General features: G+C 34.9%; 1 protein-coding gene across 1 annotated transcript in view; it reads left to right on the top strand.

The window, feature by feature from the left end:
- The window catches only part of LOC310881173 (uncharacterized protein), a 79,645-nt gene extending 69,419 nt beyond the window's left edge, over positions 1–10,226 (top strand). The window contains exon 11 of the mRNA XM_083798095.1: positions 10,159–10,226. The gene's annotated coding sequence lies outside the window, so the exon portion shown is untranslated. The remainder of the gene's footprint in view (positions 1–10,158) is intronic.
- Positions 10,227–17,384: the final 7,158 nt, after the last annotated feature.

Consider the following 17,384-nt stretch of genomic DNA (forward strand, 5'->3'; position numbering starts at 1 on the left):
ACTGAAGGGCTTGATTTTTTTCTATTAATGCCAAGCAACAATTTGTAATACCACATCATTCATGAATTATAGTTTAATGAAACACATACAAAAGTAAGGTTTATTTTATTCATGAACTATTGAAGGCTTTCCATGCATAAACTTTAACAGTTTCAAAAGTCACAAAAATTACAGTACTTGGCCCTTTTTCACAGAAACTGTCAAGTTCTGCAAAATTTCCCAGTTCTGTTAGTGGTAAAGGAAGTGTGTCAGACAGCATCATTTGTAGTTTTGTTTCATTTTGCATATATATGTAAGTTTTAAAGTGTCTCTCTGCTTTGCGTTATTTGGTTCTCTTAATTGGCATGGTTGTATTCCCATTTCCTTGGGGGGGAGGGGGGGGGCGGGGAAGGAATAGGGAATAAATCATTTTAAAGGTATAAAAGGTATAAGTGGAAATGAAGTCATATTTCCAAACCACCTCTGTAAGTCATGCTTATATTTATTTGTGTGGTTTGGGTTTTTTGGGGGATGTTTTGTGTTTTGGGGGGATTGTGGGTTTTGGGTTGGTTTTTTGTTTTTTGTTTCTCACATATTGTTTTGGTTTTGGCGGGGGGAGGGACAAGGGGGAATTTGGTTGGTTTGGTTTAGAATAACATTTAGGTCCCCCCATATACTATAAATATGCACCCATATACTATCAATCAGGCACAATATATACCATAAAGATAAGATATGTTCCCATACCAAGTATTACCAGTAACTGTAACTAGACCTTAAACAGTCTCTAGCATGATATTGCAAGATGTCCTATAGTATTGGGTTATCAGAACAGACTGAAAAAACAGTTTTATGAATCAACTACTCATTAAAATTGCCATGCTTAGTATGGAAGGGAACAAATTACAGTATCTTATGTTTCCATTGACTCTGAGTCTATATTGCCAACAGAATCAATTTAACGTGAGCAGACTGGTCGAAGACTCCCCTCTTCATTAGATAAATTGGGAGTGGTGAAGGAAACCACAGACACATAAAGAGCATTTGCAATCTACGCCAATTCTTTTGGATGCCTGCGGCATTACCGGTGCATATCTTGTCTCTATTTACTTAGAAAACTGTCATGGATTTGCCTGTACCAAGCTTGTTAACCATACACCAGTAACAGTTCAGGAGTTCAGGGCTGTCATTTTCAAAATAACACTTTTAGTTGGCTTCTGTACCAGTTTGGGTCCTTCCCTTGTGTAGTGTGGCACCAAAGTGATGGGATAAGTCTCTCACCCCACACTGTAAACCTTTTCTTTTTCTTTCCCCCTGTGGAAGCTTCTGGATCACTAGCTGTCAATGCTGATCTGTAGAGCAGTGTGCTCCCAAATCTGTTTCTCGTATTCCAGTGTACATGGTGTGGTAGAGCATCAATTGCAGTATTCATCATGACTTCTAAAACATGTACTCCCTTTGAAATTCTGTAGTGAATTAGATCCACCCCCCCAAAAAAAACCTTTTTAGATCCTTTTCTGATATAATATTTTATTTTAACAATAGCATTTAGTAGCAGTAAGAATGCCATTTTTACATGGAAAATTCTTGTTTTCCTTCTATCTAGCAACATCTAGGTGCTGCAAGTATGCATCTTATATTTTATTTTCACTATCTTTTCTTCTCCTTAAAAAGTCTCAACATCTTTTTCGTCAGATCTCTGTGACTTTTATATCCCCTGCATCTGTTATATCACATCAGGTTGTTATGGCAATGCTACAAAAATATTCAGAATCATAAGATGCTCGTGAATCATTCTAGCCAGGTTTCTGAAATTAAAACAAGTAATTCAAAAGTGACCCTGATTTTTGTGTGTCTTTTGAGACTTTACTCCAAAAGTCCTAGGATAAATTCTAAGTAATAACGATGATGTCCATTTACAGATGTACATACAGTGCATGTTGATACACTAGCAAGGCTCATGCACAAATCATACTTTGGTGGTTTTCTTCCCTTCTCCCACCACAGTCCCCACTACTAAAAAGCATGTTTTAACTTCATGTGCATTTTCAGTCACAATTAAATATCAGTAAAAAAGACAAGGACAGAAAGTTCATCTCATCTCCTCTGTTTGCCAATCCTCACTCATCGTCAGCTGTGCTATCATATTTTTTATAAGCTGCTAGTATAACCTCCATTATTTGATGGAGGTTTAGCCTTACTTATAGTCCCACTGAGAGATCTTTAGACTGTCCTTACCACTAAAAATTTTCTCCTAATGTGTTACCTGAATCTTTCTTCCTGAAATTTATTGCTATTATTTCTTGTCCTGTTCCAACCAAACAGCTTCTTTTGAAGATTGCTTCTTTGTGCTCCCAAACACAGTTTTATATAGTGAACTCTTACCATAGTTTCTCAGTATCTATGCTATTCCTTATGAAATATTTCTTTTCACATTTAGGACCTGTTTCTACATCTTGTATCATTCTCTTTATTCTCTTCTGGATACTCCATCTGGCAGTGCCTAAAATCAGATATAGAGCATCAATTGGGGTGTTTTCCAGTAGAAAACAAGAAAACAAACTTCATATCTCTCACAGGATCAACTGAGGCTATATCGTAACACTGTAACTGACTTTACCTATTATCATGACAGTCTCAGTTAAGGATCCATAACAGCGCCTATAAATTCTTTTGCAGAACTGTTGCCCATATTCATTTTATGTAGCTTAAAATTCTTCCTAGATGTAACAAACTTATCTTGTCCTTTTGAATAGCATCCTTTTTTTCCAGATCAAATCTCCCGTTTGTCAAGATCAATATGAGCTCTGAGCATATCTTCCTAAGTACTGGCAAAGTACTAGTACTAGTCTGCAAATTTAATAAACCTAATCTTTATTTCATCTGCCAGGAGAACATGAAATTATGGACTAAGAACATACACTTGTGGAACATTATTCAATGCATCATACTGTTTTGCTTCTTTTCTGTTCTTTTATAAAATTAAATAGAAAAAAAGCTCAGAACTACCAAAATGATGGAAAACTGTCTTAAGCACCTAGGAACATTGTATATCTTTGCAAGTCTGTTGGTCTTAAGTCATACTGAAAATGAGACTCAATATGCATGCATTTCATGGATGTATTTAATGCATGGAACGTGCATTCACTTTCAGTGCAATATCACACATCAATGCTGTTTGCTTTAACAGAAGGAGAAACATAAAAATTATTCCCATTGAGATTAGCACTCCCCAGAATGATTTCTGGCTGAGCTGTGGGATGCATATGTACATCCTAGTGTGCTGCAAGCCCCTACTGCAGTTAGAAAATTTTGGAAACCAGAAGTTTCGAATACATTTTACTTTCTCTGATGAAGTGAGGCATTCTTTCTAAAATAAGGTCCAAACCAGCACTTTAAACAAAAGTGAAAATTTGTGTGAACTCAGAAAGAGATGATAGGAGGCAACAAGGAAATTGGTTCATTAGGTTCAAATTCACAAAACTTTAGTTCAATTCCTATGCTACTTCTCTTCAAGACCAGGTTTCCACTGAGACTGACTTATCACTTTTCCTAACATGAATTGTACTGATACCGTTCTTAAGAAATCTATTACATAATCCAGTAGGGAAGAATTCTGCTGAACTAGCCAGATGCTATGGAGCTATTTTGTTTCAGAGGAACCTTTCCCAGTGTGCTTTTTTGAAACTAGTCCTTTAAAATCTGCTAGAGAAGCAGCTGGCCAATACAATTGTTTTGCCCATAGTTGTTGCAAGTGGTACTTCTCCACTACTCTTTTAGTTAGCATGTTTTCCTTCTGTATGTGTGTGTTGTGTTTGTCCAGACAAACTGTTTGTCCAGACAAGCTCCTCTCATGGCACAACTCAGGATCACAAAGCTAATGAAATGTTGCTGCTTTTATATAATGTTACTAGCCTTGCTTTTGACTTTTGTTAAAGCTGTTTTGTTAATTTTTCTTATAGAGATACTGTCATTATTTCCCAACTATTTGTTCCTGTTAATCCCAGTTTTACTAAATCTCACAACTGATATATCTGATATTGTTACCTAGGTAATCTTCATGTTGTGTGGTGTTACTTACATGGTTGCCTAGGTACTGTTTATCTTGTGAGATTGTGCTCCCAAAAATCCATTTTCAACCTTCTGGTTCATACTGGTTACATATCGTTTGCTTTGCATATATTCTGATGATATGTGATTGTACTTTAGCTTTGGTTCTTCTACCTTGTATCTTATACACGGTCTACATACCAGAGCAAACTCTACCTGTTATGTTTTTTGTTTTTCTGGTTTTGTGCTCACAGAGTAACCTGTGATGCTTAGCATGCACTAATGAAAGAATTAATTTATACTTGCTTAATCACAAAATATTGTAATCTCAACCATGACCTCATGTTCCTCCTCATTAAATCTTTGAGGTTCTGCAAGTAATCTTTCTATATGTTTTCCCTTTTCCCCTTCTCATTAATGTTGTGTCCAGTAAGCTTATCTTTCTTTTCTGAGCTGATGCAGTATCCTACCTCTCTGGAGTCCTAAAACATATTCTAGTACTAATTTGTATTGGAGGACATACAGAACTAGTACTAAATTTTGGGCAATGAGCAAATAAAGTTTGGGGATTAGGGTATGTAAATGTTAGTCAAAAAAAAAAAAAAGTATTAAAATACTTCGACTCAAAAGAGCCAAGTAAAAAAAATGTAGATAGAGTATTATCTAGAGACTTATTAAGTTAGCTGATCATGCAACAGTTAGAAATATTAAAAACACTAGGAAGCAGGAAATGTACTTTTTCCATTTTATTTTATAATAACAAAATCTAAGTACTTGAAATGAGATGCTTAGATTTATATTTTCACTAAAAGTCTATATTAAGCCTTCTAACTGCCTTACAAATAAGTAACATATAATTTAGCATAGTTTATGTATTATATATTATATACTACATACTATATATTTAGTATATATACTTAATATATACTATATATTTATATAGTTTATAGTTATATATACTATATATATATACTATGTACCTCTTAATAATAATTCCCGTGGTAAGAAAGAAAATAAATTTTTTTCAGCCTAAATTTCACCTAATTTTCAGAAACAAGATCCATCAGGCTGTGTGCATATTTTTGGCTTCCTGACTTTGAATCTTTTCTATAGGGAACATAACTTTTACAGAAAGTACTGTGTACCAACCCATAGAAATTTGGGGTGGAAAAAAAATCTACTAAAATATGTTTTCCTGTTTGTATATGTGAGATTTAATAATCTAGTCAGTGATCTGTTTTTATTTCAGCTGAAAACAAAAAGAAATTAAGGTAAAAATAGTAATATCGCTCAAAAGTTTCACTAGCTGCATTGTAGGGAATTAATTAGCTGACAAGGCTTTAAGGGTCTGATACAAGTCCATTGAAGTGAATAAAAAAAGATACTTTAATGTTCTTAGGAGATTCAAAATCATAGGATCAATTCACAGCAAAGATCAAAGATACTTTGAGATGTTTCAAGCATCCTCTTCCCCACCCCATGGCCCCCCTTTCTTTCTATGCCCTAAGCTCTCTGCTGGTTCCAACTCCTGCCCCACCCCCATCTCCTGCTGCTGCCTTTCCTTTCCTTTCCTTTCCTTTCCTTTCCTTTCCTTTCCTTTCCTTTCCTTTCCTTTCCTTTCCTTTCCTTTCCTTTCCTTTCCTTTCCTTTCCTTTCCTTTCCTTTCCTTTCCTTTCCTTTCCTTTCCTTTCCTTTCCTTTCCTTTCCTTTCCTTTCCTTTCCTTTCCTTTCCTTTCCTTTCCTTTCCTTTCCTTTCCTTTCCTTTCCTTTCCTTTCCTTTCCTTTCCTTTCCTTTCCTTTCCTTTCCTTTCCTTTCCTTTCCTTTCCTTTCCTTTCCTTTCCTTTCCTTCTTTTTAATGAAAATTGATGATTCATAATGAGGAAAAAAGAATGTACTTTATTCCTTTTTAAAATGACAGCACTAGACTCTGAAATCTAGCATAGCTGATAAGGATGAACTTGCACAGAATTTAAAAGCTACCCTAGATCTTTATACTGTGCAGCGGTGATTTTATTTTTTATTTTTTGAATCCCAGTATCTTAATGTTCCAAATCTTTTATCTTCAGATGTCATTAAATTCACTTTTATTGTTTTAGAAAATGAGGATAATGCAGAAATGCAAATAGACTATTGTCTATCTTTTTTTACTTAAGTCTGAATTTAATGAAGTGGGGATAGACTTCTTAAATAAAAAACTGACTTTTTTTCCTTTCTGATTTTAATGAGGACCTGTTTTATAGAGCTACACTCACTTTCCTCACATCATTAGGATGTACGCTTTGTGAAATAAGTTTTAAAATGAAGGTCATGTGATTTCCAGTAGATTGAAGTATTGCTTTATAGTACTGTGTGTCCATCTGTTGGAAAATAAGATTTTAAGGAGCTCTAGAAAGAAATGACATTTTTTCAACTACTTTTTTTTTTCCCTAAGGGGTCTTGGGTTCTAGTATCTGTGACACTTATTTACCCAGACACCAGATTACTGAGATTGTCTATTTATCTTTCTTTCAAATACATGATATAATAACGCTTGGGTTCTTGAAAACTAACGTGGCCTGTTGGACTGCGTGTCTCATGTTCCTCCCCCTAGCCTGCTTTGTGGTGTGGAACCCAAGCTTTAAAAAGACATGCTTAACAGAATTGCTGGGGCAGATTAAGTGCTTGACAAGAAGAAATAGATAAAGAGAAGATAATCAAATCTTCATAAACAATCAATTTTTTTCCTCAGATTAGGGCTATTTTTATTGCACTGCTTCTAGTGAAGGATAAATAATAAAATGACCAGACCATACTGTTCCGGGGAGATGCTGTGTTGCCTTAGTGTATCTTCAGTACAGGTCCTTTTTCAAATGTCAGGACGCCTGAATGCCACAGGCAGAATCTTCAGGAAATGCCATTTCAGTGATTATTATTTAGGAAGAAGGGAAAAAAAAAAGTGCAGAGAACTGCAAATCAGTTTGGCTTTACTTCCTAATTAAGATTTTGATCAAAATTTCAGCTGTCCTTTTTGATCCCTGCTACAAGATGTAAAGGTGAAGAAAGCCTTGATATGAATATGGGGGAAAGATCTTCCCCTGTAAGTTATACAAAGGGACAGGCCCTCTGCTACTGAAGAACTATGCCTCCTGAAATGTAGGGCAGCCCCATCTCAGGGCAACATGCTGTCCCTGGTGCTGACCACTGTAGCCAGGCTCGAAGCCTGGTTTTAAGACCATCTGCCATCTTCTGGACACAGCAGCAAAGCCTCATGCTGCTGTGGCTTAAGCCTTTCTGCCTTCATTATCCTGTGTGTTCCCTTTTGTTCCTTCATTTTTCCTTTGACTATGCCAATACATGAGAAAAAAAGCTTTTGTAGTGAGATAGGGTTTAAAACACCATGACTTTGTCTTCCTTACACCTGTAAATCCTAACATGATTGGAGATGTGCACTTTGTAGGCTATTTTTAACTTCTCAGCATAATTTATAGTACATAATTTTAGAAGATTCCAGACTAAAATTTTCCATGGTCTCCTAGTTGCTATTAGATTATTTTCTCATTCCAAATATTCAAACATAGCATCATCTATAATCTCTCTTCCCACAACAACCTCAAGATTCAATAATGGTGTTAATTCCAGATACTAAAATTAGATTCTGTGAGGTTAAAGCCAAAAGTCACTTAATTCAGATGAATGATATGCCCTTAAAATAAGCCAGTGGTAGACAGCAAGAAGTGCAAGGACTTTGAAATAATTAGGGTTAGGTAGGAGCAGAATCTCAGCCTAAACATTCAGTCTAAAGTCAGAAGGAAAGCCTGTAATTTACATACACACTCTAACCTCTGGACAGTCCTTCCTTTCCTATTCAGTCAGTCCAGTGGGCAACTGGAAATAAGCCACAAAAATACTCAGCAACAGAGGTTAGTTGCTTTGGCTGGAAATGGTGAAAGGAAAATCACATATTGCAAGACAAATGGTCTCTGTAAAGACAAATACATTTTCACGTTCTGTTGCTTGAAATTTGTGCAGGAATTGAATACATAGTTTTATGGTAGTTATTTCTCATTCCTAGTGTTTACAAATTTGAAAATGTACTGTGTCTGTAGTTCCCTTCTCCATTTAGTCCAACTATGCTAATAATTCTGAGGGAAAAAATAAAATAAATAAAATAAAATAAAATAAAATAAAATAAAATAAAATAAAATAAGCTTCTGTTTTGCAGATAATAACAGGACATGATAAAGAAAACCCAGCAGAGAAAGTCATCATTTTGTGAAAATTCTTTGGCCTAAATTAATACTTTCTTTCTTTTAGTACAGTTTAAATTTGCATCTTGGATGAAAATCATTATCCAAAATTACACAAAGGAAACTTAAAGGTGAAGGGGTGCCCAAAAGTCTTTCCCAAAGAAAAATAGTTAGAGATGTTGCAGAGGCTTGTCCTGGTGGTGGAAATAAAATAGAATTAGAAGAGATTAATTTCAATATAGCAGTTACAAAATATCTTTTCAGTCAACTTAGACATGAAAGAAGGGATTCATGAGCTTTACAATAATTACAAAGAACTTGAATCACAATTATGCCATTGATAACATTTTTGTAATATAGAAGATAATCAAATGTTTGGCAGTACAGCCAGATGTTAGCCATTTGTAGGTTCTATCCATGGCTGCGTAGAGTAAAAGCAGCTGTTCTGTTTTCGTAGAACACCCTCTTAGTAGAACACCAGCTCTTTGTTTCAGGAACCATTTTGTGATAAGACCAAAACAAAGACTCCAAGTCTGATTGATATTCAAGGTACAGCTTCAAATTTCTGTATTCAGGCTGTGGTAGGCAAGGGATGCTTAATGAATTTGACTCATGCAATTTTTTTAACACAACAGCTTCTGAAGGTTGCGGTTCATATATCGATGTAGTGTTGTAAGTCCATTTTACAACAGTTCTGAAAAAAGTGGACAACTTTAGCTCTTGTTTATGCAGAGATGAGAGCAGGCATACTATTGATGTTGTCAGTTCCACAAACCGATTAGAAAAGGATTATTCCATTCGTCATTTATTAGAAGCAGAACAGGACAAATCTATCTTAGTCACAGGCTGGATAGGTAATGTGACTAAAAGCACAGCACATCAAAATATATATCCCCTTAGAGATTTTATATTTTCTGTTTGTTTTTTTTTGTTTTGTTTTATTGTTGAGCTGTATTTAGTCTGTTTTTAATGTGCATGCATGATTATCTGTTGATGTGCCAGAGTGTTTTCACCCATAAACCATGCTTGAATTCATTCAGAAATGATTGACTATCATTTAGAAAACTATGAACAAAGCACAGAATTATAAAAACTACTTAAAACCTATTTAGATGATAAATCCAAAAAAATGTTAGAGGTGAAACAATAAAAGGGTTGATTACATGACTTATGATGTAAGTTATTCTGTAAATTCAAGTGCTTTTAGTGTGAGGATTTGTTGTCTATTAGTATTCTGTGCAGTAAGCAGGAATGATATTAAGCTAAAGAGATTTGAAGTTAATAGTTTTGTTACCTCTTGTAGACTCTTTATGGCAAATAATGTCATTTATTAAAAACTTTAAGCAACATGAATGCTTTTGACTGTGAATATTTAGATGATATCTGATGTTTAAACCATGCTACTCTCAATTAATTTAAATAATTTATATTTCAAAAACCACAGGGAACGAACGTCACTGAATGACAAAAGCAGTAATCATCTTTATGAATATATTTCATTCCACCTTATATGCAGATTGTAGCACATTATTTGATAATCTATTATTTTAGGTTCTGAAGGGGAGTTGTTAGTCTTTCAATAGTAGATAAATTAAGTATCTCCTTGAAGTGGTCATTTCTCAGCAACAAGCTGCCAGTTTGATAAATTTGTTTGTGTGGTGTTGTTCCTCAAATTTGGTCTAGTGATAATGAGACTCTGTGAAGATCTTCACACTTATCTCTGAGCACATTGAAAAATCTGCTGTAAAAATGCCTCTAGGAAATCCTTTAAACATTACATCTAGGGCCTGGGAAAGATCAGGTCTTTGCTAAACAGCAATGATTACTATTATTTAAAACTTTTAAGGTACTTATTAGGGTGTTTATTTTGTCTGAAGTCAGTAATGTGAATATTGTCTGCAGGTGTCCATTTCAAACATGCTGTTTACTTCTTCCACTTTCATGAAGAACAGAAGAAGCAAGAACTTGGTTTCCATCAGTGAAACATGAGGTATTCTGGAGCAGAACACTTAAAAAATGCAGAATGGCGTTGCTTTTGACATTATTATCTTGAATCTTTTGTGAACTACTTTGCAACTTTAGAGCCTTTCATTTGTATGCCATTTAATACTGCATTTAGATGTAAAACTTGTCACTAGTGGAGAAGACATCATCACTTTGTGACTAAAGCTTCCTTGTATAGGGGCATTTTCAACATTTTTATTTCTTTCTGAATGACTAATCCAGATAATGTATTTCCATTTACATTTCCACTTTAATGTACTCATCCTGTGAATTGTTGTGATCCTTAGTAGATGCTATTACTAGTGCACTTCTTAAACATACCCATACTTTGAACAGTTCTTACTATTGTTCTTTTATTCTCTTTCTAGTAAGAACCCTTTCTGTAAGTTATATAGAATAGAAAAAGCTTCAGGGCATTAAAGAGTACCTATATTATACTGCTGAAAACTTTAAATCTACTGTTGGTGTAGGTAAGACAAAGGGGGCTGGAAAAAATCATTAAATCATTGAAATGTGGCCATTGTCAGTGTGGCATAAAGGATGCAGTTTGTTACTTAAGGAAAATCACTGCTCTTTCTGAAACGTCTGGTACAAATGTGCAGATCTATACAATAAATTCACAATTTATTTCACAAAGAGCCCATTCTATCTAATTAGTTATATTTTTCCCCAACTGATTATTTTGCTTAGACAAGAAATAGATTTCAATGAAAGAGATGTGCAAAAAAAAGGAAGAGATGGGCAAAAATTAAAACACATTTTAAACCTGAAAATACTTTTTTCCTCTTCCCAGCAGTTTTTTATGTACTATATGGGTGTTTAAAATCACCTAGAGTATGTATTTCCAGCAACGATACTATAAAATCCATGGATCAAACATCTTAGGTAAGAGGTAAGATGGGGTAGCTTGAGGCAATTAGAGGAAGTTCAATTTTAAAGGAATGCACAAGTTTTCGTACAGAAGTTTTCAAGCTTCCTCTCTGATCACTGCTGTGATACAGGAATGTGGTGTTAACCCCTTATGGAATTACCATAAGGTGGAATGCAGACGCTTCTGTGTTCTGCCCAAAACGTCTAATTCTTGAATGCCAGGATCAAGTTTTATGATGCTCTTCAGTATCTTAGAATATTGTCAGCACGCAGTGTGTAGATTGTTGGAAGGTATAACATTTCCATCACTGTTTCACTGAATATGGAAGCATAACACGATGAAACTTTACCTTCATGTTTTATTGTGGGTCCAGTATGCTATGGTCACCTTTGTGCAGCAGCAGTGACTTCAGCAGTCACAATTTTTAATCTTTTAATCTAAAGTAAATTTTTAATCTTTTAATCTAAAGTAAAATTTTAGAGAAATTTTGCATGAAAGTGCAAACATCTTAACTCTTGTCCGTATTTATTCACGTAGGCTCAGAAAAATCTTTTTACAATTGAATTCATATTTTTCAAACCACTTTTTAATGAGGTTGTTCATTTGTTTGTTTTGCCATTTCTTATTGAGTTATCTAAAGAAATATTATATGGTATCTAAAAGCCAGCTGGCAGTGCCTTGTTTGTTGTTTTTTCCAACAAATACTTAGAACGAGGGACTTATTTTCGAGTTTAAGGAGCAGAGAAAAGTAAAGGAATTATGAACAAGCTTAAATAACATAATCTCCAAGGTTGTGTCTTTAGCTTCAGAGCTCTCATTAACACTTAGCCATTGTCAATTAGAACTAGCTAAAGTTCAGTTCCTAAATATTTTTTTTAATGTATGTTTGCATTTTCTGAATGTTTCTTCTAGACATCCAAAAATTAGGCATCTAGTTTAGGCTCCCACTAGAATCAATGGGGAGAACAAAGTACCTTCATAAGCAGTCTGTTCTATGCCTCTTGCATACTAGCTTAGAATTAAATTAGACAACCCCTGAAAGCACTTATTTCTTTCCAAGTGAGGGCATTTACAGTGATCAGCTTAGAGATTAGTATCCTTACTGCATTTTTATTTTGTTTAAGGTATAGGACAGTGATGTGGCATAAAAGTTTACTACAGGAAATAATAAAAATGCAATACGGTTTTACCAATCTGAACACATACATCATGCATACAATGACTGAAACTTGTCAAATCCTTCTGCATTTGGTTTTTCTATCTTTTTACTTTGGACATTCCCAGGTGTTACTTTAACAATAATGGGATAACCAAAGATGTTTCTCCCCATACAGAGAGAAAATGAACTGTCTTTGTACAAATAGTTTCTTTTACTTTCATAACATTGCATTTAACTAAGGAATTTATTTGTTACAGCCATAATTTTACTTAATTTTGTTGGCCTATTCTCGATGAGGAATATGTGCCATTTGATATGTTGCACAGCTAGCCAAAGCAATCCATTGTCTGTAGATGATGCAATTTTTTGCTAAGCCACATAGGCAACTTCTTATAATATAAACCAGACTATAGCAAATAAACATAATTAAGGATTTTGCTTTTTTAGAGTTGGTAGCTGAATATCTCGAACTGACTGAATCTTGAATTTCAATTCGAACAATTCTGACATTAGGCCAATTTCCTTTCTACCTAAATTACAAAAAGATTTCCTGCAAAATAAACTTATTGAAACTCTTCATTATTAGTTGCATACAAATGCTCGTTGAAGGAAAGCTCTGGCATAAGGCTTTACCAAGTGCTGATGAAGTTTATGTGTTCCTACGAAAGATTCAGGTTTGTGTAATCAACCCTTCCTGATGAACAGCAGTTTGGTTAAGAAACACAGCCTTGCTCTCTCTTCAGTAATGAAGTCCTCTCTAATATGAATAGTTCGCCATAAATGAGATGTTACATTTCAACAAGGGCCTCTTTCTTCCTTTGTATTTTTTCTAGTGCTTCTAATGAAATCTTGTGGAGTAAAATTCTTGCACAGATGAACTTAAAAGATTTCCATCTCCATTTCCTTTAACATTGATAGTATATTTGCATAAAATTATGAATTGCATTCTCTTCTTTTGAGACTCTAGTATAAAACTAGCTAAACCACAGGACAGGAAGAGTGGTGAGGAAGAGCTGACTCACTGCTCTAATTATAAATCTGAAGACTAATTAACCTTCCATGACTAAATTAAATCCCAAAATAAAAAGAACAGACAGAAGCCTTTAAACAAAGATTTAAAGCCCATTAGAATATAAAGTACAAAATATATTCTGGAGGCTGGTTTTGAATTTGACATTGATGAAGATGTACTGTATATGCAAATGGTACATGCAACACTAGTCTGGGAAACAGGCTTTCAGAGCTTAACAGCTGGGACAAACACTGCCACTAAAATGGACTGCAAATAGCTCTGTAAATGTATAACCAAAATCTTTCCTGCTGTATTGTTTCAGATCAAGATTTTTTACTTTATTATTTATAATAAAAATTGATTAATCCTAATTTAATCCTATTGGAGGACAAAACCCCCAGAATATATGATTCCTGGCAATATTTCTTTCAGAGTAAAACATCTTGTGTAATTCATAACATCTTTGTGGATTAGAAACACAATTCCATTTCCCTCACTGGAGCCGTGTTGGCTTCACAAGTCCAAACAACAATAACATTTTCCGTCTGTCAGAAAACCTGAGTAGCTCTGATTCTGAATAGATGAATAGAAAAGTATTTGTTACATAGTCTTGCTCGTTCGTAGTCCAATAGAACCTGGAGATTTTAATGTCTTTGAAATAGTCATGAATTAATTAATAATGGGTTGAAAAAGGCCAAAGATGTAATTTACAGTCACTGTCTCTCTGTCCTTCATTACTTTTAAGCTTGGTGAAACTATATCAACTGTCTCAAATCACCCTGTCTTCCATAAGCCTTACCATAGCTTCTAGGAGGATCTGTTCCATGGCACAGAAGTGAAGCTGACCAGTCTATAGCTCTCAGGACCTTCCTTTCAACCCTTTTTAAAAGTGGCTGTGATGTTTCCCTTTTTCCACTCACAGTAATAACTGTGTTGCATTAGAATGTGCTGCTGATTGCTTCTGAACTGCTGAGGAATCATTTCTTTCAACAATAAGTGTCAAAATCAGATACTTTTTTCAGAGACTGGTTATTTAAAGTTATTGATAAAAATGAATGTGGACAACAGAATGACTGCAATTGAATACCTACATACTATCATAGCCATTAGCCCGTAGGAGGTTGACAGCTGGGATTCCTCAGGTGTCAGGTGAGGACTTCCATAGCCTCCTCCTGGAAGTCATTGATTACTTCAACTTCAATATCAATCATCACTGAAAGCCAATCTAATAAAAATAGATTGTTATATAAGAATTATTAATAACATTATTAGTTTAAAACTGAGAAGTCAGTATACTCTAAGCTCTGCTGAGTTTATTAATCTTAATATTAGAAAAACACATGTTCTTCTGGAAAATTTCTATAGCTTTGGTTGCAAAATATAGCTTAAAGATACTATTTTAAGAATGGGAAAGAATATAAAATTTCTGATATGAAATATCAAAGCATGAATAAGTACATTATGAATATGTAGGTTGAAGTGTATGACTGAAGTGATGTCTAATCAGAATAGACACTGATTAAGCCAGAGATGTCCCTGCACATAAGTTCAGTTTATTTTATTTTTATAAGATACTAGTTTATGAAAAGTTTTGTGTTAATAGTATAGAGGCTGAGCAAAACACTTCCTTTCTGAAGTGATGATAATTTTAAAAGGTATTTTTACCACCCAACCTGTAAATTTTACTGGCAGTGTGACAAAATAGTTGACTTAGATGTGCAATATGCATTTGATCAGATTCATTGCCCTCCCTATGGGATAAATTTTCATTGGCTAAATTAATGTACCTATTGAATTTAGCATCGATGCTGATTTACATTTACAAAATCCGGTTTGGCACTCACTGCACACTTGTTTAGTCACAGGAAATGCAACTTGCATGTCTTGAGAGCTGTTGACGAAGGAAAAATTTAGTGCTTGACAGCTGTAAAGTCCATTCCCCTGGTTACAACGCAGTCACACTACTTTTCTGCTGCAGGATGCTGCTACACTATCCAGTTTTTCAGTATAGCATAGATTTGCAATAAGTAATGGGAACCAGCTCAAGACCTTGAGAGGTCTTAAAGAGTTTGAAAATTTTGCATTTCTTTTAACAGTTCTCATAAGAATCTGCTTTTAGCCAAAAATAAAAATAAAATTTAAAAAAATCTGAAAAAATCTTCAACTTCATTGTAGCATTCTATATACAATAACACGAATTTGTTGCTGAAACCAGCTGTCAAGAAGCATTCCTGGATACACAGACAGGATGATACTGTGAGGGCTGGCGCTGGGTATTGTGAAAATTCATTATTATTTATAGAGTCTTGGATCACCGTGTGATATGATTATCGTCTCTGAGGATCAGATTCAAAGTCTAAACAATATAGAAAGATATTACTCCAGAGACTGTATAGATTCTTGTTTCAACTATATTAACCATTCTTGAAGCCTGTTTGCCTAAGAAAACCCACTGATTTTGTTAAAAGTGTTCTCTGTATCTTCTCAGTGTCTTTTGCTAATGCACAGACAGGTTGTTCTTAAGTTAGAAATAGGCATTGAATAAAACTAGAGTAGATGATAGTGAGAAACAGGAGAATTAGTGAGAACATGGAATCTGAGGTAGGCAAAGGTGCCAAGAACCTGAGACCTAGTGGAAGAATGCAACCTGGAGTATTTTTTTTAAAGACACATTGACTAATATGATATCATTTAAAGCATGTCGGAGCAGGTGCCTCATCACCCTCTCTTGACAATCTGTTTGATCAAAAAATATTCGTATCACTGTAGATAATGTGCAGTCTGTACTAATTTCTGAAGTTGGACCTGTGGAAAAGGGTAGACAAGAATGTGTTAGGTGCTCTTCAATTTCTTTCAGTCTTAGTCAATTTTTCAATGACAGCAAGTCTCTCTGGAACTGATGAGGTAGTTGTCAACAATTAAATGATCCACCATGCCACATTTTTGAGAAAAAAAACTTGTTAATAGTATACAAGTAACCAGAAGTATTTTTTTTCCTACTTTGAGTATAAATTCAGTTTAACTCTCTTACTAGGAACATTTTATGTTTCCTATCTTTTGTTTATAGTGGATGAAAATGCAAAGTGCTTACTAACTAGACTTTTACCCTAATGACTTTTTCTACTTTCTTATGCAAAAAGCAAATTATGTCTCCAGATATTTCTTTCTTTCTTTTTTTTTTTTTCCTCTTCCTTTTTTTCTGACTTGGTAAAATAGGATCTAGTTGTTCTCACTTTGTGGTTTCTTTGTATCTACTACTAGAGAAAAGATACAGAGGCTGGCCAGACAAAACAAATTCCTACTGCCAACAGGAGCATTTCACTTCTTCCTTTCTCCCCTACCTGTTCCTGGACAAACACCCTCTCTCTTCCATTTCCTGCCCCAGTGTGGGTGTTTGACCCTCCGCTGAGTCTACTTGATTCTTTAATCTGACAGAAAAGTTCATATTTTTTTATGGGGTACATTTTCTGATGGGTTAGCGAGTTGTATGTTAAAAGAGTACCATATCCACCAAAAGGAAGTGGGAAGGAAGGAGTGGGGAGTGTAACTGACCATTTCTCTTTTGGCAGCTGTGATCCATTTGCATGTCTTATGATGGACTGCCAGTTTTGCCCCTTTATTTGTTCAACTTCACTGTCCAGTTATCATTCCTATCATATTAACTTTATTGTAAGCATCCAGTACAAGAGAATATTAGCTCCAACTTTTGGCATGAATATCTGAGGCCTGATCACAAAGCTGTGGATCCCAGCTGATGAGCAGCCCTCAACAACCCCTTTTTCCAATGACAATTTTAATTTCTTCAATTTTAGTAGAGCTTCAGTACAGCTTTCTGTGAGATTTCATAGTGAAACTTGTGAAGCTAATTCACTTCTTCTTTTGTACAAGTTATTTCTCATGGTCTGGTTCATCACACAGTTCCACTTGTAGCTTTACTGGCTGAAGTGGTGACTGGGACTGGATGAATGGAAAAGAGTGTGAATGAGGCAATGTCACCAAAAGATACATTTATCAAACTACAATCTCCAAGTATTTCATAGAGTCAGGGGACTCTGGCAAAAGACTTAGCTCTTAAACGATTG

The sequence above is a fragment of the Anser anser genome (assembly GCF_964211835.1).
Source record: "Anser anser genome assembly, chromosome: 14".
Classification (NCBI taxonomy): domain Eukaryota; kingdom Metazoa; phylum Chordata; class Aves; order Anseriformes; family Anatidae; genus Anser; species Anser anser.